Raw genomic sequence first — 25,754 nt, 5'->3', positions numbered from 1 at the left:
TTGTTTAGACTTTATTTTCTAGTTTATGTGGCATTAAGGGAGCTTGGTGAGCCCTCCTTCCATTTGGTGGAAGCCCGACCCGATATGTATAGCTCGTCGTACTTTGTGTTCAGGTCACTCCTTGCCATTATCACAAGATGAACCGGGGAAGTTCGTTTTTACCCTCCTCCATTGTTTTCATTGCATATATTATTATGTTATTCATGACTAGTGTACATTGGGGGCAATGTACAACACTAGATGTGGGGATGGGTGTATTGTATGTATTAGGGTTATTATTTGCATACTAGTGTTACCCATGATGGCTTGTTCATTATTGTAAGACTCTTCTAGCAAGGATTAATGATTGATTTGAGTTACATATTTGTTATTGTGCTCTGTTGAATCTTGTTTCACCTCTAGTATTATCTTGTGCACTGAATCTTGTGTTGATGACCTGGGAATAGCCAACTTGACTACTCTAACTCTCTTGTATGCTTAAGACACAACTTTGAATATTTGGTCTTAGAGTATTAAGTTCTTTCATTCAATGAACTCTTAAGAACTTCTAAGTCTTGTTGTGCTAGCCCTACTTTTGTGGCATGTAGAGTAGTCTGAAGATGTGATCTAGGGTGAATGTGAAAAAGAAAATGTGAAAAAAAAAAAATGAAAATGAATGAAAAACAAAAAAAATGAAAAGAGAAAAAGGAAAATGAGCCTATGTCAGTATTCCTCTGCTAATGGAGCATGAATGCATCTATGTAGACTGTAATCGAGTAGTTGGGTGGCTCTTGTGCCTAACCAGCATGTGCAGCCTCCAGAAAGATTTTTTGGTGCAGTCTATGTTAGTCGGACTCGAAAAAAATGAAAATAAAAAACCCTAGTGATCTTGTTGACTTCCTACTAGGGGCTTTGGAAAGGAAAAGGGAGTTAGTTCAAGTTTAAGAATTAGAAGGATCTTATTTGTTCATTGAAGTAGCACTTAGCATTTTAAGACTTAGTACTCTTGCATGTGGAGTGATTAGCATCTAGATCTGTACTGATTGAAGTCAGTAGGGCTAGACTAGGTCAGGGCAAATGAGATAGAAGATTCACACACATGGCACAAACATATAAGAGGTGAGACATGATCCTTCTATTGTGCTTATTGTTTGTAACTCAACATCTGTATATCATTTTCCATTGCTTGAGGATTCTTGTATTTATTTGAGCCAGAGGTATTACATTTAGCCACTTATCATTCTCTTTATTTTTCATGATTTGTTTGTAGCGATGGATGGTGCTTGCACACTAAATTCTTCTCCTGTGAACCGTGGCCTTTCATACTCAGATAAAGTACATCTTTCTTCGGCCATGAATACAGATTCTGTGTCCTCAATTTCAATGTTTCTTTCACTAGTGCTTTCACCTACTTCTCTAAGTCTTCGACGCAAGGTTCTCTCAATTTCACTGTCTTGTGCAACTAAATTTGATGGATTTGCTCGTGTCATGCATAGTACCTTGCAAAGTCAATAAAAATAAATAAAGTTAAGCTAAAAAAGAAGTAAGACAAATGAAAACAAGAAATAGAAGAAAAGAAAAATGGTTAGAGCAATAAGCTAGAAGTTTCCTAAAATTCCTTATGTTCCCCGGCAAATGGTGCCAAAAACTTGATTGATCGCCTGCAAGTGTACGGGGTCACCAAGTAATACCTTGAGCGAGGGCCCAAGGATCGTATTCCACGGGGCTAAGGAGCTCCTATTACTCATCCATCACCTATTATGTAACCTTACAACTTGAGCATGGTATACTACTCTAATACATGCAAAAATGTAAATAGAGCACAAATATAACAATTCCAAGGCAAGAAAGGAGATCACAAAAGCAATGATAATAAAAATAGGCCTAGGGATGAGGATCCCCATGAGGGGTCATCATGATGTATGGATGCATAAGAACAAAATAGAAAAGGTGATTTAAACCGATGGACCTCAACAATAGTTCAACCCCAATTTCTCAGCGGTTAAACCCTAATCTCGTACAAATGATGACAAGGATCTCTCCTTAATCATATCCCTATGATTGCATCAAGTGAATGGAGATCACGCAACAAGGATACACTTAACCTAAGTTTATCCTCATGGTTCGGAAGGGCTACCTACATCCAATTTCTGGGTATGCTAGTCAAAGATTAACCCTTTTAGCTCATTAACGAACTAGTACACGTGAGTAGGTCACGTCTACGTGTACAACTAAAACAAGAACTAAGGATTTCTCCACATAATAGTTCTAGGCATGAAACACAAGGAGCCAAATCATAAATCACACAAATGTATTCCAAATATAAGTGTAGCATCCAAAATACATGATGACCCCCCAAGGTTCACCTACATCCGGTGGCCTTGGGGGTCTACTGTGCCATCATACAAACAAGTATCTTAAACTCAACAAAAATAAGAAGTAAATGCATAAATGACACTCCCTAGTCCGAATAATGATGAGGATGAAGAATGCCGGCCGAATGACGATTCCTCTAACCCAAGGAAGGCCTAATGCTCCTCCTCCCTTGATGTTGAAGCTCTCCCTTGAAGTTCAAGCTCTTGATCTCTCCAAGCCTCAAGCCAAAACACGCCCAAGAATGATGTCTTCGTTCTCCTTTTCTCTCCCAAGTAATGGCTGCCAAGAGTCCTCCCCAAAAGTCACTCAAATGGCCTTCAAGATAACTTCATATACCACCCAACATCTTCCACAAATTGGCCTCTACATGGGTGGTATACCGGCTCAATGAGAACCACATTGAGGTGGTATACCGGCTCAATGAGGAGCTCATTGAGGCTATTTGGGGTAGGCCAAGTACACAAAAAGCTCTCAGAATAGTCTCTATACTGGCTCAATGAGAACCTCATTGAGCCAATATGCCTTCAAGCAAATCATCTTCTTCAATAGCTACAGTAATCATCCCGGGCTCCATCCCAGGTAGACTTGAGGCCGTATGCCATGGTTCAATTTTTGACTTGAAAACTCTCTAGGTGCTACAGTGGCAGCTACAATTTTTGCTACAGTGTCAACACTACAGTACCTCTGCTATAGTACTCCAGCTACAGAAATAACATACGATTAAGCACAAAACGGGAATCAATCCTTATAGAAATACATGCTCAATACATCAAATATATACACTAAAATACGTACATTTAGACACTTATCACTTAGGTTTAGGATCATGTGCTTTAGGATTTTCACGACTCATTAAGCATTAGTTAGGAAGAATAATAGTACGTCCTGCACTCGAAACATTAGCCCTAGGGGGAGCAACATCCGAGTACCCCACTTCTATCGATTGCCTTTCCTCTTACTTACTTGGGCCTCTCATTCTTGTTTCTTTTGTTTTTGCTTACATTACACTTTATCAACACAATCATTATTCATCTTTCCTTGGTTAAGTAGCAATTTTAGTTTTTTTTTTCCTACTCCTTGTGGATACGATACCCCACTCACTTGGGATTAATTACTTCGACATACCCGTGCACTTGCGGGTCACACGCAAGGGGCGTTGTTAAGTTTTTGGCGCCATTATCGGGGAATAGGCATTTAGAGATACTTTGCACTTTGTTATCTTAGCCATTCATCATTCATTCTACTTCACATCTTCTTATTCTATTATCGTTCTAATTTGTTTTCTTTATTTTGGTGCAGCTCCAGGTTATGACCCGAGGGAAACCTTTGATATTAATTGAAGATGATCTTGAACTTGAACATACACTCAAAACAAAGGGTAAAGAACCTGTGCAAGAACCGTCAAATCTAGTTGAAGTGAAAGTTGAAGGGTCTAACAACATAGCAGAACAAAATGAACAACAGAGAACACTTTTTGATTACGCCAGACCGTCAGTATTGGGGACATAATTTAGCATTGTGCAGCCCCCGATTACAGCTCTAAACTTTGAGCTAAAACCAGCATTCATCTAAATGATACAACAGTCGGTGCAGTTCAATGGTTTGGTAGATGAGGATCTAAACAACCATATTGAGAACCTCTTGGAAGTTTGTGACATGCTGAAGATTAACGGTGTTATGGATAATGCTATAAGATTGAGGGATTTCCCATTCTCTCTAAAAGGGAGAGCAAAGCAGTGGCTACATTCCTTACCACGAGCATCCATCACGACATGGAATGAAATGGTCAAAGCTTTTCTTGCAAGGTACTTCCCTCCGGGGAAATTGGCGAAGCTTCATAATAAAATATCATCGTTTGTTCAGATGGAGCTTGAATCCTTGTTTGAGACATGGGAGTGATTCAAGGACCTCTTGCAAAAGTGTCCACAGCATGATTTACCCTGAATGGATGATCATTCAGACTTTTTACAACAGGTTGAATCCAAGTACAAGACAACTTGTAGATGCCGCCACAGGAGTTATAATGGAGAACAAGACCTCCGAAGAGGCCTGACAGTTGGTAGAGGAAATGGCCATGAATAGCTACCAATGGAATGCAAGGAAAAAGAAGAAAGTGACCAGACTCTATGAAATTGATGTGGTTACATCCTTAGCAGCCCAAGTAGAGGCATTGAGCAAGAAATTAGATACATGGAATTCACCGAGGGTGGCCATGATTATGAGTTATGATGGTTGTGGGGTTTCACATATGCCTTCTAATTGTCCTATTTCAATTGCTACTTCAGCCCTGACTGAACAAGTAGACTTTGTGGGCAATTCGGAAGGGTACAAGGTAATCCTTATAGCAACACCTACAACCAAGGGTGGAGGAACCACCCTAATTTCTCATGGAGCAACCAAGGGCAGCAAAAGGCCATAACACCACCGGATTTTCAACAACAACAAGCCCCAATGATGGAGAATAGGGTTTCAGGCTTGGAAACCCGGATGACAAACATAGAGAAAGCATTGACTAGATTTGTGCAATCATCGGATACAAGGTTCCAATCGGTCGAGGCTACACTTCACAACCATACCGCTTCATTACACAATTTAGAAAATCAAGTCGGGTAAATCAAGAAGTCTCTATTGGAGAGACCACAAGAAAGCTTCCCGAGTAATACCGAGACTAATCCGAGAGAACATGTGATGGCAATCACTTTGAGAAGTGGTCGTGAGATTGAGAGTAGGCTTCCAAGTGAGAAACCAATGTTGAAGCACCCGAGGGCGTGGAGGTTGAGGAGAGAGCTAACAAAGAGAAGGAGGTGGCACCCCCACCTTACAAGCCAAGAATCCCGTATCCTTCAAGATTAAAGAATGACCAAAATGATGAGCAATACAAGAAGTTCTTGGGTCTATTCAAGCAATTGCACACCAACATTGCTTTTGTGGAGGCGTTGTCTCAAATGCTTTGGTATGCCAAGTTCTTGAAAGATCTTTGGACCAATAAGAGGAAGTTGGAGGAGAGTGCATCGATGATCTTAGATGCCTCTTGTTCGGTAGTGTTGCAAAAAAATATACCGAACAAGAAGAAATACCCTGGAAGTTTTGTGATTCCGTGCAATATTGGCAATTTGGGTTCCATAAACATCATTCCATACTCATTCTTTCAGAAGCTAAGCTTGGGAGAGCCTAGGCCCACTCGGATGTACTTGTCAAGGTGGACAATTACATATTTCATGTAGACTTCATAGTGTTGGATGTCAATGACGATGTAGATGTTCCTTTGATACTTGGGAGGCCATTCTTGCGTACTTCCAAGGAACTTATCAACATGGACGGTGGGGAGTTCACACTGAGGGTTGGAGATGACAAGCTCACATACCACCTCGCCGAAGCTATGTGACATTCTCTCGACTTTGATGATACTCTTTATTTTCTTGATACTACCAATGAACTCATCAATGAATATGTCCAGGAAATGTTGAATCTGGACCGGTACAAGGGGTTGCTAGACCAAGAAATGGAGAATGAAGAGGTGATGATGCTTGGTCTAGAGGAAAAGGTACCATCTACTCCGGGGATCATGAAGAAGATGCTCCGGAAGATGAAGCGAGCGAGGAGACACCACAAGAAATGCCCCAAGGCTGCTGGGGATGCACAAGAACTGAACAAGAGTGACGGACCCTTAAGTGGTAACAAGCTCGACAACTTTCCCTCTACCTTCAAAAGGCTATGTTTATCATGCTTCTAAGTCATGAGTAAGAGGGGAACCTTCATCTATGTGCCCTCGTGAGGTAAGACAAGGTACGTCAAGCTAAGTGACATTAAACGAGCGCTTCTTGGGAGGTAACCTATGTTTTTACTAGTTTTTAGTGTAGTATTTGCATGAATAAGGCTTTTAAGTGTTGATGTCTTGATTTTTAGATGATATTGCTACAATTTCTCATGGATATTTTGGTGTTATCATGTGCTTAAATGTTTAAAGCGAAGTTGTTGGTCGTTTGATCGAGTTTTTCATGTTTTTCCCAGGTATATTTTGTATGATAAGGCAGGCTCTGAGTGTATTGATATGTTTAGGAATTTTCTATAGAGCCTGCAAAGTTTTCTAAGGCATCTAGAGAAAATGCACGGCCGTGGATCTCTAATGCGAGCTCATCCCGAGAAGACACAGGGGTATGGACTCGTCCCTGTAAACAACCTTGTGATAGTCCATGCCCATGGGTAATTTCCACACGGGCGTGTGTCATCCTGGAGAGACTTAGAGATTTTTCCCGAGAAGACACAGGGGCGTGGACTCGCCCCTATGGATGACACTGTGACAAGCACACAGACGTGGGTAATTTCCGCACACTCTTGTGGATCTCTGTAGAAGAGATCTCTTCCATCCCGAGAATACACAGGGGCGTGCGAATGCCCATGTGAGCTGGTCCTGTGATGGTCCACACTCGTGTAGAATTTCCGCACGGGCATGTGAAACACTTAGAGATTTTTCTCGGATGGACAGAAGAGCCACAGGATGTGCGTCTGCCCTTGTGTGCTAGGCACAAAGGCGTGGGTAATTTTCGTACGCCCTTACATTTTCATTTAGAAGTATTTAGTGTTATCCCGAGAGCACACAAGGGTGTGCGTCTGCCCCTGTGGGTCTCTCCTGTGTAGTCACATGGGCGTGGGTACTTTTCACACGCCAGTGTGAATGTACAGAAACACAAGAGATGTGGGTTTTCTTTAAAATCCTTTCGTTCTTCTTCATTCTCACACTCCCAGTTACTCAGATAACATTCCTAACCCTTTTCCAGACCTCCCAATGTTGATTTAGAGAGGTTTACTCAAGTTTTCTGGCCGAATTCAAAGTTTTTAACTTCATCTTGTCGGTAACCCTTAATTCTCTCTTTTCTTCATCATATTTGATTTTGTTCAATTAGAATGGTAAATATTTCTTTATTTCTATAATTAGATGGTTATTGTAGTATTAGAAAGAGTTTAGAAATGATTCTAAGATGTATTTTTAGACTTTTAGCGTGCGGCCGAGCAGTTTTCACGCCCTGTGGATCCACACAGGCGTGTGGAATTTCCACACGACCATATGTATTTCTACAGCACTAATCCTTTGAGCAAATTCGATCAATTTCTTTTTAATTCTTGCAGATATGGCACCTAGGATGAAGATCGTAACTAGCAAACATCCCAGATAGCAGTCAACTGAGACAGAGCGCATAGAGTTCGCTATTCCCGAGCACCAGGCTAGGTTTGAGCGATTGTCGAGGCTTAGGTCCGGATAGACTCGCTTCCTAGATTCGAGCATATTACAAGATATACAGTAGGGAGGTGAGTTGGTGGATGAGGTAGAGGATCTCGTCTCAGTGGGAGGTTAGAGACAAGTACTAACGATTAGAGAGCCTGCCATCCGTGCACTTACCCTTGAGGTGCTATCATCATTCGAGTTTGACCGTTCTTATAATAGATTCGATAGTGTTGATGCTATACAGTTTAGAATATTGGGGGATCACTACAGCATGAGTGTAACACATTTTTTGATCCGGTTGAGATTGTATGAGGAGGCATTCACTATTACTGAGGAGTACGCTCAGTTGCCAACAGATTATAATGGCACCTTGACACCGCAGAGAGCATATGGAGTGTTATATAGTCAAGGGCAGTATCAGCCAGGGGTGTCCAAGGCCACATGCCTTTCTCAACCTGCATATCAATACCTGTATGCCATTAGGAACAGGTCGGTGAATGGCCGTGGGGATAGTACTGGCATCCTGAGCCGGCAGGAGCTTCTATATCTCTATTCGATGGTTCTAAGCACACCGATCCATCTGGGACACATTGTAGCCAAGTACATGAGGCATCATGGGTAGTACACCATAGCAGGAGCGCTTTTCTCAGGCCTCTACATCACGAGTCTCATATTGGGGATTGGTCTACTGGACATGATTCGGGGGGCTGAGAAGGCTATTTTACCTGCCTCCTAGGCATTGAGACACTGAGATTGATGGGATTAGTGCGAAGACACAGTCTTGGGGTGTATATATTGGTTACACCTACCCCAGATGTAGCAGAGGGAGGAGATGATACTACAGAGGATCCTCAGCCGGCCCCCGATCCTCAGCCTATGCCGATGGATGCAGATGTGCCTCCCCAGCACAAGAGGCACCTCCAGTGTTCATTTTCTCTCCACCTTGAGCCCATGCTCATTTTGAGAGCCTCGAGAGTGCTATGGGGGTACTCTAGAGTGATTTCACTGAGGTCGTGCACTATAGGCCGTGAACCACACGGAGGTGATGTCTCATCTTGCCATTCTATAGCAGTTATTAGAGCAAGATGAGACGTCACCGTTTGTTATGAGACCTCAGAACCTTTCGGCATCTCCAGCACCACCAGTTGATCCACCGGCACCAGTTGATTTAGTTGCAGTAGCAGGGCTGATCACAAAGGACATCGACTCTTGATGCGTCTTTGCTTTACTTTGTGTTTATATTTTTCATCTTTTAGTTTTAGTACTATCTTTTGGACTTGTATACTCAGAAAGGATCTTCCTTCTAAGTTTATCTTTTATTTTTGTCTAGAGTTGTATTTCATTGCTTTATCTTTAAGTACTTGAGTTGTTTTGTTTTTACTGAGCTTCACTGAACCCCCTTGTGTATGCGTGCAGATGGTCTTGTCAGTATGGGAATTGAAAACTCGTCATGGACACGGAAAATGTGGGTCGTATTGGAACTTCACTCCCAAGGATTTAGCTCTATTAAAATCAAAACTAGGAGTCAAATGAGTATTGTTTCAATTGCCACTCCCACACATTTGCTTGATTGCTATACTTTCTATTGTGCTTGCAGGTGTACATTGAGGGCAATATACATCTTAAGTGTGAGAGAGAGTTCACTTTGCACATGTCTTTTACACAAGTTTTGATTGACATACATGCTCATGTAGCCAAAGGCTGTTCACCTTAGTTACAATGATTGTATTCTTGAGTTTAGGAGAAGTTTTAACATTGAATGTTCTCATGCTCTAGTTTTTACATGAATTTCTAGGAATTTTTACCCGATTAATATTTGTGCACCACTCACTCATAAAACTCTTTTGGAAACTGAAGTTCGATGTTTAAGGGACTAATTAGTTTTGTTTTTTGTTCTATTTTGCTGAAAAAAATGGAAATTGAAAAGAAAGAAAAAATAGATTGTTTAGTTGTGCATTAGGGATGGAAAGAGCTACCACCTATGAAGTATGAAGCTACTCTCATAAGTCGAATACTAGTTATGCCCTAATGAGAGAAAGAGCTATCTCATGGGATGAGTGAAAGCTACCACCCCGGTATAAAGAGCTACCACCTCGAAAGTGTGAAAGCAAACCTTAGCGGCCGCTTTGGAAAGGGCTACCTTAGAGGATGTGTGAAGCTACTACCATCCTTTTGTTTTGTTATGCTTGTAGATAAATAAGTCCCTTGTACTTAGAACTTTGAGGAGTATACTTTGGGTTTACTTGAGTGAGTTTACACACACTTACATGATGTCGGGTTTGTTGTCCTTTTCTATTCAAGTTTTTAGCTAGAGCATTGATTTTTCATATGTAGTGTTGAAAGTTCCCTTTCTTGTAGAATGCTCTCCTTGCATGCTTTGGTGAACCTAAGGCCAAGCACTTTCAATTTTTCCTTCATCTATGCTTTAAAGTTTTATTTTTGCTTGAGGACAAGCAAAAGCTTAAGTGTTGGGGAGTTTGATAAGTGCCTGTGTGTTAAGAATGTGAAGTATGGGGGAGTTTGATAAGCGCTAATACATGTGTATTTGTGTTCTTTTGTGCATGTAGGGTTGTGAAGCTTAGTATTAAGAAAAGAAGCCAAAAGTAGATCGTGAACGCACTATTTGGTGGAATCTTGGAAGGAATAAACCTGAACATGCAAGTGGGGCTCTAAGATACGTGAATGTGTGCCATCCTCTATGTATTCAAGCCATTACAATGAGATGGAGGGGCACGATGGCAGTCGCACTTGCATATCCTGACTTGTGCATTGATAGCAAGATCTTCACCAATGAGGCCTTTGATTGAAGAAGAGTTGCATCTACAGCATAAACGTGTGCATGTTTATGTTGTCTCCATGAAATTGTGGAATTGGGAGTGTTTTGGTGGAGTACTATAGCAAGTACTATAGCAATACACTGTAGTAATTACTGCTCACAGCTGGCAGAAAATCAGGTTTCTAGAGAATCCACATGGGCGTGTGGAAATTCCCCACGCACATGTGGAAATTCCATAGGCCCGTGTGGAAAATCCACAGGGGCATGTGGATGCCCGATTTCAGCCTTATTTAAGCCGCGATTCAGCCCGATTATGGGGGCAATCTTTCACCCTTCTCTCCAACTTTTCTCCATCTTTTGAGATGTCGTCTGCTAGGGTGTTGAGTGGCTTTTGGTAAGTCTTTGGTGTGGTTCTATGGATTCGACACTGCACTTTCGCTTGAAAGAAGGTTATTGGGGGAGCTTTCATTGGCTTTGATCCAGTGAGGTGTGCCCTAGGCCAAAAAAAAGGGACCTTCGGAGAAGACGGGGCTACTCCACAAGACCATCGACATGACTACCGAGGGGGTTTTCCTATGGATTACTTATTTTTACTTTGAATTTCATTATTGATAGTATCTTGCTCCATGGAGAGCTAAACCCCCTATTGGGTACTTGGATTTTGTAAACCCGAGGATGTTAAGTTTTCTTTGACCTTTTATTATGCCTTCCTTAATTGATGTTTTTAATTGAGTTTCAATCTTGAATGCTTATTGAATGATTTCTCCCTTAGAGTGACACTAGGGTTGAGAGTTCATCTTGCTTACGTTTGTGGATGGGTGACACGCCATGAGGGTTAGAGAAAGCTAGATTGGAGAGAGTTGAGAGGGTGAGTAGAGAGGTAGCGGAGCGTCCCCTTTCCCCTCCGGTGTGATTTATCCTACCTCCATTTCCTAGAATTCTTTACTGTTACAATAGAGTGAAGAACTAAAGGATGAACTCTGCTGGGGCTTAGTTACGCGAGCAACAGAGTGAAGCATTGAAGTGACTTTAGTATCTGGGCTTAATTGAGACTACGGGTCTTTCGCCTGGACCAAAAGTTTAGATCTACACATAGGATTAGGGTTTATCACTTGGAATTCCTATAACTCCATGCAACTTTGCACAGTGTGACGAGTTGAGATTGAGCTATTTCTCCGTCGGGACATAATGTAGAGTTAGTCACGAATGACCTTAGGTTTCGGACCGTGTGCTTTAGGATTTCCACGACTCATTAAGCATTAGTTAGCAAGCATAATAGTAGGTCTTGCACTTGACACATTAGTCCTTAGGGGAGCATTGTCTGAGTGCCCTACTTCTATTGATTGCCTTTCCTCTCACTTACTTGGGACTCTCGTTCTTGTTTCTTTTCTTTCTGCTCACATTACACTTTATCAACACAATTATTATTTATCTTTGCTTGGTTAAGTAGCAATTTTTGTATTTTTATTCCCTACTCCATATTGATACGATACCCCACTCAGTTGGGATTTATTACTTTGACAAACCCGTGCACTTGCGGGTCACACGCAAGGGGCGTTATCAATTCTCTTATCAGTTTTCATAGTATATGCAAGCTCTGTATGGGTATAAGTATACAAAAATTTTCTACAGAGTCTGTGATTATTTTTCTAAGTTATCTAGAGAAGACACACGGTAGTGGAATTTCCACACGGGCGTGTGTTTCTGTTCAGAGATCAACTTCTCCATCCCGAGAAGACAAATTGGCCTGTGAATGCCCTTGTGAACAACCTTGTGACAGTCACACGCCCGTGGGTAATTTCCATACGGGCATGTGTTTCTCTACAGAGTTGAGAACTCTATCTAGAGAAGACACAGGGGCATGTGTCTGTGGGTGCCCCAATGGGTCGGGCACTGATAAGTGCTTCTACGATATGAATGGAAAGCGTTCATTCCTTATGTTGAGCATTACTTTTCTCAGTTTTTTTTACATTAATATGTGTGTTTTTATGTTACTTTTATGCAGGTAGGGTTGTGAGGCCGAGTATGAAGGAAATGGGCCAATGTGGATCATAATGCACCTATTTTGGAGGAGATCTTGCTAAGGTTCAAACGCGAAGACATAGGTCAGGTGTGAGATGCTAGAGTGTGTGTGCCAACCTCCTTATATTCGAGTGAGCACATTCATTTGGAGGGGCACAAAGGCAGTCACACTCGAGCATTTTTACTTATGCATATAAGAACAAGAGATCCACCAACATGTACATCATTGAAGAAGCAAGTGATTCACGACGTAAACGTGTGCTCGTTTGCGTTACCCCGATGAAAGTATGGAATTGGGAAGTTATTCGGGTCGAAGACTGTAGCAGAGAAATGTAGCAACACTGTAGCATATATTGTAGCAGTACTGTTCACAGCCGGCCGAGAAATCAGAGAAACAGAGAATCCACACAGGCGTGTGGAAATTATCCACACCCGTGTGGAAATTCCAAAGGGGCGTGTGACATCATACACGCCCGTGTAGTCGCCCGATTCTAGTCCTATTTAAAGCCGATTCCAGCCCCGATTTCAGTATTCTTTTCTCCATCTTTTCCCCAACTTGCGAGAGGGCTTCGGCTAGGCTTTCGAGGGGTATTGGCCAAGGTTTTGGAGAGGTTCTATGACTCCGACATCGTGATTCCATTAGGAAGAAGGTTGGTAGGGGAGCTTCAATCGAGGCGTATCCTATACCGGACGAAGGAATCCATGGACGACGAGTAGAGGACTTTGCACAAGACCATCGACACGACCATCGAGGGGGTTTCTTTATAGATTCATTGCTTTTACATTCGATTTCTTTGATTGTACTTAGCTCCATGGAGAGCTAAACCCCTATTGGGTACTTGGGTGATTGTGAACCCTAGGATGTATTCGTTTCATTGAACTTCTTTATTATGCTTTCAATAAATTGATGTTTATTGTGAGTTCCAACCATGAATGCTTGATTGTATGAATATTTCCCCTAGAGTGACACTAGGGTTGAGAGTTCTTGTTGGTAACCTTGTGAGTGAGTGACACACCACGAGCGTTAGACAAAGCTAGGTTGGAGAGGGTTGAGAGGGTGAGTCGAGAGGTACAAGAGCGTCCCCTTTCCACTCCGACGTGATAGTTTTTACCTCCGTTCCTCGAGTTTTTTGCGGCCATAATAGAGTGAATGGTCTAAGGGATGAACCTCCGCTGGGGCCTAGTTGCGCTTGCAATGGAGTGAAGCGTTGAGGTGATCTTAGTATCTAGGACTTAATTGTGGCTAGGGATCTTCCGCCTGGACCAAAGGGTTAGGTCTAAATCTAGGAAGAGATTTATCACTTGGAATCCCTAGAGCTCATTGCAACTCTTTGCGAGTGCGAGGTGTTGAGATTGTTAGATTTCTCCTCTGGGACATGTATAGAGTTAGGCATAGTTGACCTTAGATTTGGGACTATGTATGTAAGGATTTCCACGACTCACAATTGCATTGATTATGAAGCATAATAGAGAGTTCTTGCACTTGAAGCGATTATCCTAGGTGAAGCATCATCCGAGTACCCCATCTTTATCGATTGCCTTGCCTCCTCCTTACTTTTGCTCTCTTACTTGTTGCTTTTAATTTCTGAGAATTGAATCATTACCACACTTATCATTGTTGATACTGCACATAGCTAAGAATCGAATTAAGTGTCTTTACTCCCTACTCCCTGTGGATTCGACCCAGCTCACCCGGGATTATTACTTTGACAAACCCGTGCACTTGCGGGATATAAGCAAGGGGATCTTGTCAGGCACACTAGCGTGGTAAATTTCCACACCGCTGACACGTCCGTTTATGTGTGTAAACCGCAATTGCACGGATGTCGAAGTAATAATTTCAGATGAGTAGTTATCGTATCCATAGAGAGTAGAGAATAAAGACACTTAATTTGTTTCTTAACAAATGTGGAAGATGAATAGTGATAAGTGTGACAAAATATGAAATAACAAAAATAAAAACAACAAGATAGAGGGCACAAGTAAAGGAGAAGGTAAGGCAATCGATAAAGATGGGGTACCCGGATATTGATCCGCCTAGGACAATCTTTTCAAGTGCAAGAACCCTATATTATACTTCCTAATTGATGCAACAATGAGTCGTGGAAATCCTTAATTACATGATCTTAAATCTAAGGTCAACCATGCCCAACTCTATACATGTCCTGGAGGAGAGATTGAATAACCTCTCCACCTCGCACTCGCATAGAATTACAATGACCTCTAGGGATTCCAAGTGATAAACCCTATTCCTATGTATAGACCTAACCCTTTGGTCCAGAAGGAAGATCCCTAGCCACAATTAAGCCCTAGGTGCTAAAATCAGTTCAGCGCTTCACTCCATTGCACTCGCAACTAAACCAGAGCAGAAAATCATCCCTTAGCCCATTCACTCTACTATGGCCGCAAAAAACTATTGGAACGTGGAGGTAGGATAGATCACACCTGAGGGGAAAAGAGATGCTCTGCTACCTCTTGACTCACCCTCTCAACCATCTCCAATCTAGCTTTGTCTAACTCTCATGGTGTGTCACTCACTTGGAAGAGTTACCATGAAGAACTCTCAACCCTAGTGTCACTCTAGGGGAGTATTCATACAATCAAGTCTCCAAGATTGGAACTCACAATAAACATCAATTAATTGAAAGCATAATAAAGAGATTCAATGAAATGAATACATCCTAGGGTACAAAAATTACCCAAGTACCCACTAGGGGTTTAGCTCTCCATGGAGCTAGATACAATCAATGAAATCGAATGTAAAAACAAAGCATCCATAGGAAACCCCCTCGTTAGTCATGGTGATGGTCTTGTAGAGAGTCCTCTACTCGTCGCAAGGGTCCCTTTATCCGGCCTAGGATACACCTCGTCGGATCGGTGCCGACGAAAGCTCTCCTACTAACCAATACCTCTCGAAACCCTAGTTGCCGCCCTCTCTCAAGTTGGGGAAAAGATGGATAATAGAATGCTAAAATCGGGGCTGAAATCGGCTTTTAAAGGGCTAGAATCGAGAATCCACATGCCCATATGGGCGCCCCTATGGATTTTTCACACGGGCGTGTGGAATTTCCACACGCCCGTGTGGATTCTCTGTTTTCCTGTTTTCTCAACCTGCAGTGTTTTTGCTACAGTGTTTTCTACAATACCCTGCTATAGGACCGGCCTGAAATTCTCCTGAATCCATACTTTCATCGAGGTAACGCAAACGGGCGCACATTTACATCGTGGATCGCCTTGCTTCTTTAATAACAGATATGTTGGTGGAGATCTTGTTCTATATGCACAAGTCGGAATGCTTGAATGTGGCTGCCCTTGTACCCCTCCAAATAGTTGTGCAAACTCTAGTACGAGGAGGTTGGCACACATTCCTACATCTGGAACACGACCTATGTCTTCGCGTTTGAACCTTAGCAAGATTTCCTCCAAATTAGTGCATTACGACCCACATTGGCTTCTTTCTCTCATAATCGGCCTCACAATCCTACCTGCATAAAAGTAACATAAATACACCCATATTAGCATTAAAACCTGAGAAAAGTAATCCTCAACATAAGGAAAGAACGCATCGCATTCCTATCGCACAAGCACTTATCAAACTCCCCCACACTTAAGCTTTTGCTTGTCCTCAAGCAAAAAATTAAAACATTATGTGCATGGATGAAGGAAATATTGGAAGTGTTTGGCCTTACGTTCAGCAAAGCATACAAAGAGGACATTCTACAAGTAAGGGAAATTTCCACACTAAATATGAAAAATCAATACTCTAGCTAAAAACTTGAATCAAAAAGGACAACAAACCCGAAATCGTGTAAGTGTGTGAACTCACTCAAAACAACCCAAAGTATACTCCTCACTATTCTAAGTACAAGGGACTTATTTATCCACAAAAAGTAATAAAAATTTCAAAAATGGTAGTAGCTTCACACATCCTCTAAGGTAGCCCTTCCCAAAGCGGCCGCTAAGGTGGCGCTTTCACACTTTCGAAGTGGTAGCTCTTTCTACCGGAGTGGTAGCTTTCACTCATCCTATGAGATAGCCCTTTCTCTCATTAGGGCATAACTAGTATCCAACTTGTGAGAGTAGCTTCATACTTCATAGGTGGTAGCTCTTTCCACCCAACAAGCACAAATAAACAATAAAACTATTTTGTTACTTCTTTTCATTTTTTTCCTTTTTTTTAGAATTAACATAGGAAACAACTATAACTAATCCCTTATACAACAAACATGAGTTTCCAAAAGTGTTCAAAGAGTGAGTAGTGCAATGAGTGTCAATCGGGAAACAATTCCTATAAATTCAAGCAAAAACTAGAGCATGAAAAATATTCAATGTTAAAAAAAAAATCTCCTAAACTCAAGAATACAATCAATGCAACTAAGGTGAACCGTCATTAGCTATGTGAGCATGTATATCAATCAAAACTACTATAAAAGAGATGTGTGCACTATGAAACTGCCCCCCCCACCCCCCACACACACACATTTAAGTTGTACATTATCCCCAATGTACACATGCAAGCTCACTCATAATTTAAATCAAATAAATTCAGATGTGGAAGAAGCAATCAAAATAATACTCCGCTGACTCCTAGTGTTGCATTTGATGGAGCTAAGTCCTTGGGAATGTTGTTCCAATGGGTTGTGAAGCTCACACAGCCAAGTGCCGAAACACCTTCGCCGTGCCCATGACAAAGTCTCAATTCCCATGATGACAAGACCATCTGCATGCATACATGAGGGGGTTCAGTGAAGCTCAATAAAAACAAACATAACTCGAGTATATAAAAGATAAGACACTGAATACAACTCGAGATACAAAATGAAAATAAACTCGGAAGGAAAGTCCTTTCTGAGTATACAAGTCCAAAATAAAATGCGGAACTAAAAGACGAGGAAAATAAAATCAAGTGTCAATGTCGTCCTCTGTCTCTGCTACTGATGTTGGATAATCAAAAGGTGCCAGCGGGGGTGATGATGGTGATGGTGGTGTTGGAGGGGCCGGTGGTCTGCTAATCAATAGCTGGCGTGATGGGTCAAAACTGACCACCATATCAGTATACTATGCTGCCTGGATGGCCCGGAGCTCCACGATCTCGGTCCGAAGCTCACCCACAGCACTCTTGAGCCTCTCAATATAATCATGAGCTTAAGGAGGAGGAAAAATGGGTATTGAACGCCAGAATGTCTCCTGTGCTGCAAGGGGTGCTCCGGTCCCTGTCGGTGCAAACTGAGGCCCGGGAAACTATCGGGGACCCTCCTTTGGATCCCCTCCGCTCCTAGTGGTCTCTGGGATGGATATAGCAATAATATATGTCCCAGGCCCACATCTATGTACCAACCCCATCATCCTGATCGTCTCAAATGCCAGAAGGGCAGGCACGACCGTCCTCTCAGCACCACGTATAGCATCCATCAAGCCCATCCCCAGGATGAGTCTGGTGATGTAAAGACCATCAAAAAGTAATCCTACTCTCACAGACTGGCCCTAGTGCCTCAACACGTCTTCCACTATGTGCCCAAGTGAATTGGCACATTGTGGCCCATGGAGTATAGATAAATAAGTCCTGCCTGCTCAAAGCAACTGTGTTGTCACCTCGACCTGAGACAGACCTGATGAGGACCATGTGTAAATACCTATAGCTCAACCAGGATAGGCTAGTGGCCTTAGACATTCCCGGCTCATACTGCCCATAGCCACACAAAATCCTGTATACCTGATGTGGAGTTATTGTAGTTGGGAAGTCCGTCGGCAAACTTCCATACTCCTTTGAACCTGTGTACATGTCGTCGTGCAGGCCCATACGAACTGAGAACTCAATGACACTCATGGAGAATGGATGTCCGAATGCACAGAACTGTATAGCATCCATGGTGTCAAATCCCCCATATGGCTGATCAAACTCAAAGGATGCTAGCACCTCTAGCGTCAACGTGCGGAAAGGTTGCTCACGGGTAGTCAGTAACCTCCTCCAGCTCCCCACTACCAGCAACTCATCAATTTCATCAGCTAGCTCATCACCCAGCTGAATGTCTCCCAGCATTTAAAAATCTACAAAGCGAGTCTGACCAAAAATGAGTGCTGATAATCTCTCAAATCGAGCCTGATGCTCGGGATTTGAGAATTCCATATGTATTGGCTCAAATGGGGTGTCTCTAAGATGTTTAACTTCATTCTTCCTCACTCAAGGTGCCATACCTGCAATACCCAATGAAGAAACTATCAAAGAAGCTAAGAAAATAGTACACTACAGAATTCCACAAGGGCCTGTGGAAATTTCCCATGCCCGTATGGATCTGTAGGACGTGAAAACCGCACGGTTGTGCACCAATTCTCCAAAAATTTAACTTAAACCACCCCTAAGGGCTTCCTAAACATGCATAAGACATTATATCATGAAAAATGGCACAAGTCAAGACCTTCAATCCAATAAAAACCCATGATTTGCGAAGAAAAGAGGATAAAAAAGGGTTACCTATGAAATAGATGATAATACTTCGAAAATCGGCACGAAATGTGAAGAAAAATCCTCCAAAACAACGGTGAGGGGCTGGGATGTTGATCAGGAGTGGTTTTCGAGTGATTGGAGATGAAGAAGAAGAAGAATCCATAAAGATTTTAAAGACAAACTCGCGTCTCTTGGAATTCTAAGCATCCACATGGGCATGAGGAAATTACCCACGCCCGTGGGTCTCCACAGGAAAGCTTCACAGGGGCAGGTGCACCCCACTGTATGCTCTCGAGAAAACACTCACTGCCTCTAAACGCAAATACACGGTCATGTGGGAAATACCCACGCCTGTGTGCCCGACCCACAGGGGTTGTCGCACGCCCCTGTGGCTTTTCTGTCCACCCGAGAAGAATCGCTAAGTGTTTTTCACGCCCGTGTGGAAATTCCGCACGGGCGTGGGCATTCACAAACCCAACTTACAAGGGTAGCCGCACGCCCCTCTATCTTCTAGGGATGGAAAGAGCTCGTCTGCAGAGATCCGCATGGGCGTGGGGAAATTACCCACGCCCTTGCGTATTTCACAAGTTCGCCCACATGGTCTAGTCCATGCCCCTATGTGCTCTCGGGATAATCTCCTAATCTCTGCAGGAATTCACATGCCCGTGCGGAAATTACCCACGGGCGTGCGAGAATCGCATGGTCATTCATAGGGGCGAGTCCACGCCCCTGTGCCTTCTCTGGATGAGCTCGCAATACAAATTCATAGGCGTGCGGAAATTCCACACGCCCGTGCATTTTCTTTGGATGCCTTAGAAAATTTTGCAGGCTCTGCAGAAAATTTCTGAACATGTTTACACACTCAGTGCCTGCCCTAATATGAAAATTTTACTAGTGAAAAACATGAGAAATAGCTCAAACGACCCAAATTTTCCAAATCCATGTGAAAACATACGATGACAATTCAAAACCCACAATAAAATCGCAGCACAAGTATATACAAATCAAGACACCAACACTCAACACTTTATTCATGCACACACTAAACTACTAAACTACGAAAACAGTAAACACTTGGGTTGCCTCCCAAGAAGCGCTTGTTGAATGTCACTTAGCTTGGCGTACCTTGTCTTACCTCATGGGAGTTCATAGATGAAAGTTGCTCTTTTACCCATGGCTTAGAAGCACGACGAGCAAAATCTCTTGAGGGTAGAGGGTGAATTATCAGGCTTGGGAGCGCCTAACAATGGTTCATCCAACTTCTTCGGTTCATGCACATCTCTAACAGCCTTGGAACATTTCCGGTGGTGTCTCCTAGCCCTCTTCATCTTTCGGAGCATCTTCTTCAAGATCCCTGGGGTAGATGGTACTTCTTCCGTCGAACCAAGCATCATTACTTCTTCATTATCCTCATCTTGGTCTAATAGACCCTCATACTGGTTGGATTGAACATTTCCTGAATGAGTATGAAGCTACTCTCACAAGTCGGATACTAGTTATGCCCTAATGAGAGAAAGAGCTATCTTATAGGATCACTGAAAGCTACCACCCGGGTAGAAAGAGCTACCACCTCGAAAGTTTGAAAGCCACCTTAGCGGCCGCTTTGGAAAGGGCTACCTTACAGGATGTGTGAACCTACTACCACCTTTTAAAATTTGTATCACTTGTGTAGATAAATAAGTCCCTTGCACTTAGAACTTTGAGGAGTATAACTTGGGGTGTTTTGAGTGAGTTCACACACTTACACGAAATTCGGGTTTGTTATCCTTTTTTATTCAAGTTTTTAGCTAGAGCATTGATTTTTCGTATTTAGTGTTGAAAATTTTCCTTACTTGTAGAATGCTATCTTTGTATACTTTGGTGAACCTAAGGCCAAGCACTTTCAACATTTTCTTCATTGATGCACAGAATGTTTTAATGTTTTCTTGAGGACAAGCAAAAGCTTAAGTGTGGGGGAGTTTGATCAGTGCTTGAGCGATATGAATGCGAAGCGTTCATTCCTTATGTTAAGCATTACTTTTCTCAGGTTTTTACATTAATATGTGTGTTTTTATGTTACTTTTATGCGGGTAGGGGTTGTGAGGCCCGAGATGAAGGAAATAGGCCATGTGGAATCATAATGCACCTATTTTGGAGGAGATCTTGCTAAGGTTCAAACGCAAAGACATAGGTCGGTGTGAGATGCTAGAGTGTGTGCCAACCTCCTCGTATTCGAGTGAGCACATTCATTTGGAGGGGCACAAAGGCAGTCACACTCGAGCATTCCGACTTATGCATATAAGAACAAGAGATCCACCAACATGTACATCATTGAAGAAGCAAGTGATTCACGACGTAAGCGTGCACTGCTTATGCGTTACCCCAATGAAAGTATGGAATTCGGGAGAGAAATCAGAGAAACAGAGAATCCACACGGGCGTGTGGAAATTATCCACGCCCGTGTGGAAACTCCATAGGGGTGTGTGACATCATACACGCCCGTGTAGTCACCCGATTCCAGCCATATTTAAAGCCAATTTCAGCACCGATTTCAGTATTCTTTTCTCCATCTTTTCCCCAACTTACGAGAGGGCTTCGGCTAGGCTTTCGAGGGGTATTGGCCAAGGTTTTGGAGAGGTTCTATGGCTCTGACATCGTGATTCCATTAGGAAGAAGGTTGGTAGGGGAGCTTCGATCGAGGCGTATCCTATACCGGATGAAGGAATCCTTGGACGACGAGTATAGGACTTTCCACAAGACCATCGACACGACCATCGAGGGGGTTTCTTTATGGATTCATTGCTTTTACATTAGATTTCTTTGATTGTACTTAGCTCCATGGAGAGCTAAACCGCTAGTGGGTACTTGGGTGATTGTGAACCCTAGGATGTATTCGTTTCATTGAACTTCTTTATTATGCTTTCAATAAATTGATGCTTATTGTGAGTTCCAACCTTGAATGTTTGATTGTATGAATATTTCCCCTAGAGTGACACTAGGGTTGAGAGTTCTTGTTGGTAACCTTGTGAGTGAGTGACACACCACAAACGTTAGACAAAGCTAGGTTGGAGAGGGTTGAGAGGGTGAGTCGAGAGGTACAGGAGCGTCCCCTTTCCCCTCCGACATGATAGATTCTACCTAGGTTCCTCGAGTTCTTTGTGGCCATAATAGAGTGAATGGTCTAAGGGATGAACCTCTGCTGGGGCATAATTGCGCGTGCAATGGAGTGAAGCGTTGAGGTGATCTTAGTATCTAGGGCTTAATTGTGGCTAGGGACCTTCCGCCTGGACCAAAGGGTTAGGTCTAAATCTAGGAAGAGATTTATCACTTGGAATCCCTAGAGCTCATTGCAACTCTATGCGAGTGCGAGGTGTTGAGATTGTTCGATTTCTCCTCCGGGACATGTATAGAGTTAGGCATAGTTGACCTTAGATTTGGGACTATGTATGTAAGGATTTCCACGACTCACCATTGCATTGATTAGGAAGCATAATAGAGAGTTCTTGCACTTGAAGCGATTATCCTAGGTGAAACATCATCCGAGTACCCCATCTTTATCGATTGCCTTGCCTCCTCCTTACTTTTGCTCTCTTACTTGTTGCTTTTAATTTCTGAGAATTGAATCATTACCAAACTTATCATTGTTGATACTCCACATAGCTAAGAATCGAATTAAGTATTTTTACTCCCTACTCCCTGTGGATTCGACCCCGCTCATCCGGGATTATTACTTCGACAAACCCGTGCACTTGCGGGATATAAGCAAGGGGACCTTGTCAGCTTCAAAGGTGGGGGTGCCACCTCCTTCTCTTTGCTTGCTCCCTTCTCAACCTCTAAAACCTCGGGTGCGTGTTCATTGGGCTTCTCACTCGAAAGCTTACCCTCAACCTCCCGACCACTTCTCAAAGTGATCACCTTCACATGCTCTCTAGGCTTAGTCTCAGTGTTACTCGGCAAGCTTCCTTGTGGCCTTTTCGATAAGGACTTCGCAATCTGCCCTACTTGATTTTCAAGATTATGCAAAGAGGCAGTGCAGTTGCGAAGTGTAGCCTCAACTGATTGGAACCTTTTATCAGATGATTGCACAAACCTAGTTAAGGCCTTCTCCAAATCGTTCATTCGGGTCTCCATGATTGGGGCTTGTTGTTGGAAACCCGGTGGCCCTATGGCCTTTTTTAAACCTTGGTTGCTCCACGAGAAATTGGGATGACTCTTCCAACCCGGATTGTAGGTATTGTTGTATGGGTTTCCTTGATTCCTGACAAGGTCCCCTTGCGTATATCCCGCAAGTGCACGGGTTTGTCGAAGTAATAATCCCGGGTGAGCTGGTATCGAATCCACATGGAGTAGGGAGTAAAGACACTTAATTCAATTCTTAGCTATGTGGAATATCAACAATGATAAGTGTGACAATGATTCAATTCTCCACAATTAAAAACAACAAGTAAGAGAGCAAAAGTAAGGAGGACGTAAGGCAATCTATAAAGATGGGGTACTCGGATGATGCTTCACCTAGGATAATCGCTTCAAGTGCAAGAACTCTCTATTATTCTTCCTAATCAATGCAATTTTGAGTAATGGAAATCCTTACATACATAGTCCCAAATCTAAGGTCAACAATGCCTAACTCTATTTCATATCCCGGAGGAGAGATTAAATAACCTCTCAACCTCGCACTCGAATAAAGTTGCAATGAGCTCTAGAGATTCCAGGTGATAAATCTCTTCCTAATTATAGACCTAACCCTTTGGTCCAGTGGAAGGTCCCTAACCACAATTAATCCTTAGATACTAAGATCCTCTCAATGCTTCACTCCGTTGCACGCGCAACTAAGCCCCAGCGGAGATTCATCCCTTAGACCATCCACTCTATTATGGCCGCAAAGAACTCGAGGAACGGAGGTAGAATCTATCACGTCGGAGGGGAAAGGGGACGCTCCTATACCTCTCGACTGACCCTCTCAACCCTCTCCAACCTAGCTTTGTCTAACACTCGTGGTGTGTCACTCACTCACAAGGTTACCAACAAGAACTCTCAACCCTAGTGTCACTCTAGGGGAAATGTTCATACAATCAAGCATTCAAGGTTGGAACTCACAATAAACATCAATTTATTGAAAGCATAATAAAGAAGTTCAAAGAAATGAATACATCCTATTGTTCACAATCACCGAAGTACCCACTAGGGCTTTAGCTCTCCATGGAGCTAAGTACAATTAAAGAAATCAAATGTAAAAGCAATGAATCCATAAAGAAACCCCCTCGATGGTCGTGTCGATGGTCTTGTGGAAAGTCCTCTACTCGTCGCAAGGGATCCTTATTCCGGCCTAGGATACACCTCGCCGGATCGATGCCGATGAAAGCTCTCCCAATAACCTTCTTCCAAATGACGCGCGATGTCCGAGCCATAGAACCTCTCCAAAAACCTAGCCAGTACCCCTCAAAACCCTAGCCGAAGCCCTCTCACAAGTTGGGGAAAAGATGGAGAAAAGAATACCAAAATCAGGGCTGAATCGGCTTTAAATAGGGCTAGAATCTGGCGACTCCACCGCCGTGGACGGTACACGCGCCCGTGCGGAATTTCCACACGGCCATGGATAATTCCACACACCCGTGTGGATTCTCTGTTTCTCTGATTTCTCGGCCGGCTGTGAACAGTGCTGCTATAGTACATGGTACATTGTTGCTGCAGTGCTCTGCTACAGTCTTCGACCTGAATAACTTCCCAATTCCATATATTCATCAGGGTAATGCGAATGGGCACACGTTTACGTCGTGAATCACTTGCTTCTTTAATGATATACATGTTGGTGGAGCTCTTGTTCTTATGTGCATAAGTCGGAATGCACGAGTGTGACTGCCTTTGTGCCCCTCCAAATGGATGTGCTCACTCGAATGCAAGGAGGTTGTCACACACTCTAGCATCTCACACCTGACCTATGTCTTCGCGTTTGACCCTTAGCAAGATTTCCTCCAAAATAGGTGCATTATGATCCACATTGGCCTATTTCCTTCATTATCGGCTTCACAACCCTACTTGCATAAAAGTAACATAAAAACACACATATTAGTGTAAAAACCTGAGAAAAGTAATGCTCAACATAAGGAATGAACACTTCGCATTCATATCGCACAAGCACTTATCAATTCCTCTTGCCATTACCCATAAAATCGGTATTCTCAACTGAAGATGCATCACCAATAGAGATCGGGTAAACGGAGGGAGCATGTCCTCCACCACACTCGGTGCAAGTAGTCACGGCCGCCATGCTATTTGAAGTTAGGAGATCTAACTTCTTACTCGATGATTCAACTTGAGCTGCCAATGAGGTTACTGCATCTATCTCATGGAGGCCGGCCACATTTTTCTTCTCCCTGGCATTCCATTGGTAGTTGTTTAACCCCATTTCTTCAATTAATTAACTGGCCTCATCGGGGGTCTTGCTACCTAAGATACCTCCTACTGCCGCATCCAAGAGTTGCCTTGTACTCGGATTCAGACCGTTGTAAAAGGTCTGAACAATCATCTACTCCGGGAATCCGTGTTGCGGGCATTTTCTCATGAGCTCCTTGAACCTTTCCCACGTCTCAAATAGAGACTCCAATTCCAATGGTACAAAGGACAAGATCTCATTCCTAAGCTTTGCGGATTTTCTTGGAGGGAAATTTCGGGCAAGAAAAGCTTCTACCATCTCCTCCCATATGGTAATCGAGGCTCTAGGTAATGAGTGTAGCCACTGCTTCGCTCTCTCTTTTAAGGAAAATGGGATGGCTCTTAGCTTGATGGCATCATCCGTCATCCCGTTTATCTTCAGTATATCACACACCTCAAGAAAGTTCTCTATATGACTGTTTGGATCCTCATCGGCCAAACCATTGAACTGTGCAGATTGCTGCAACATGTGGATGAATGCCGTCTTCAGCTCGAAATTCTGAGCTGTAATCGGGGGACGC

At 42.9% G+C, this 25,754-nt stretch overlaps 2 non-coding genes across 2 annotated transcripts; one reads left to right on the top strand and one right to left on the bottom strand.

Annotated features, from left to right (window-relative positions):
* Positions 1-4,186: 4,186 nt before the first annotated feature.
* Positions 4,187-4,292, bottom strand: LOC120252051. Its single transcript, XR_005533603.1, has one exon. It is a non-coding gene; the product is annotated as a small nucleolar RNA R71 (small nucleolar RNA).
* A 21,045-nt stretch (positions 4,293-25,337) lies between these two features.
* LOC120252172 lies at positions 25,338-25,444 on the top strand. The gene has a single exon (XR_005533716.1). It is a non-coding gene; the product is annotated as a small nucleolar RNA R71 (small nucleolar RNA).
* Positions 25,445-25,754: the final 310 nt, after the last annotated feature.

The sequence above is a fragment of the Dioscorea cayenensis genome, chromosome 20, assembly GCF_009730915.1.
Source record: "Dioscorea cayenensis subsp. rotundata cultivar TDr96_F1 chromosome 20, TDr96_F1_v2_PseudoChromosome.rev07_lg8_w22 25.fasta, whole genome shotgun sequence".
Classification (NCBI taxonomy): domain Eukaryota; kingdom Viridiplantae; phylum Streptophyta; class Magnoliopsida; order Dioscoreales; family Dioscoreaceae; genus Dioscorea; species Dioscorea cayenensis.
This window is presented reverse-complemented; position numbering and strand designations above follow the sequence as displayed.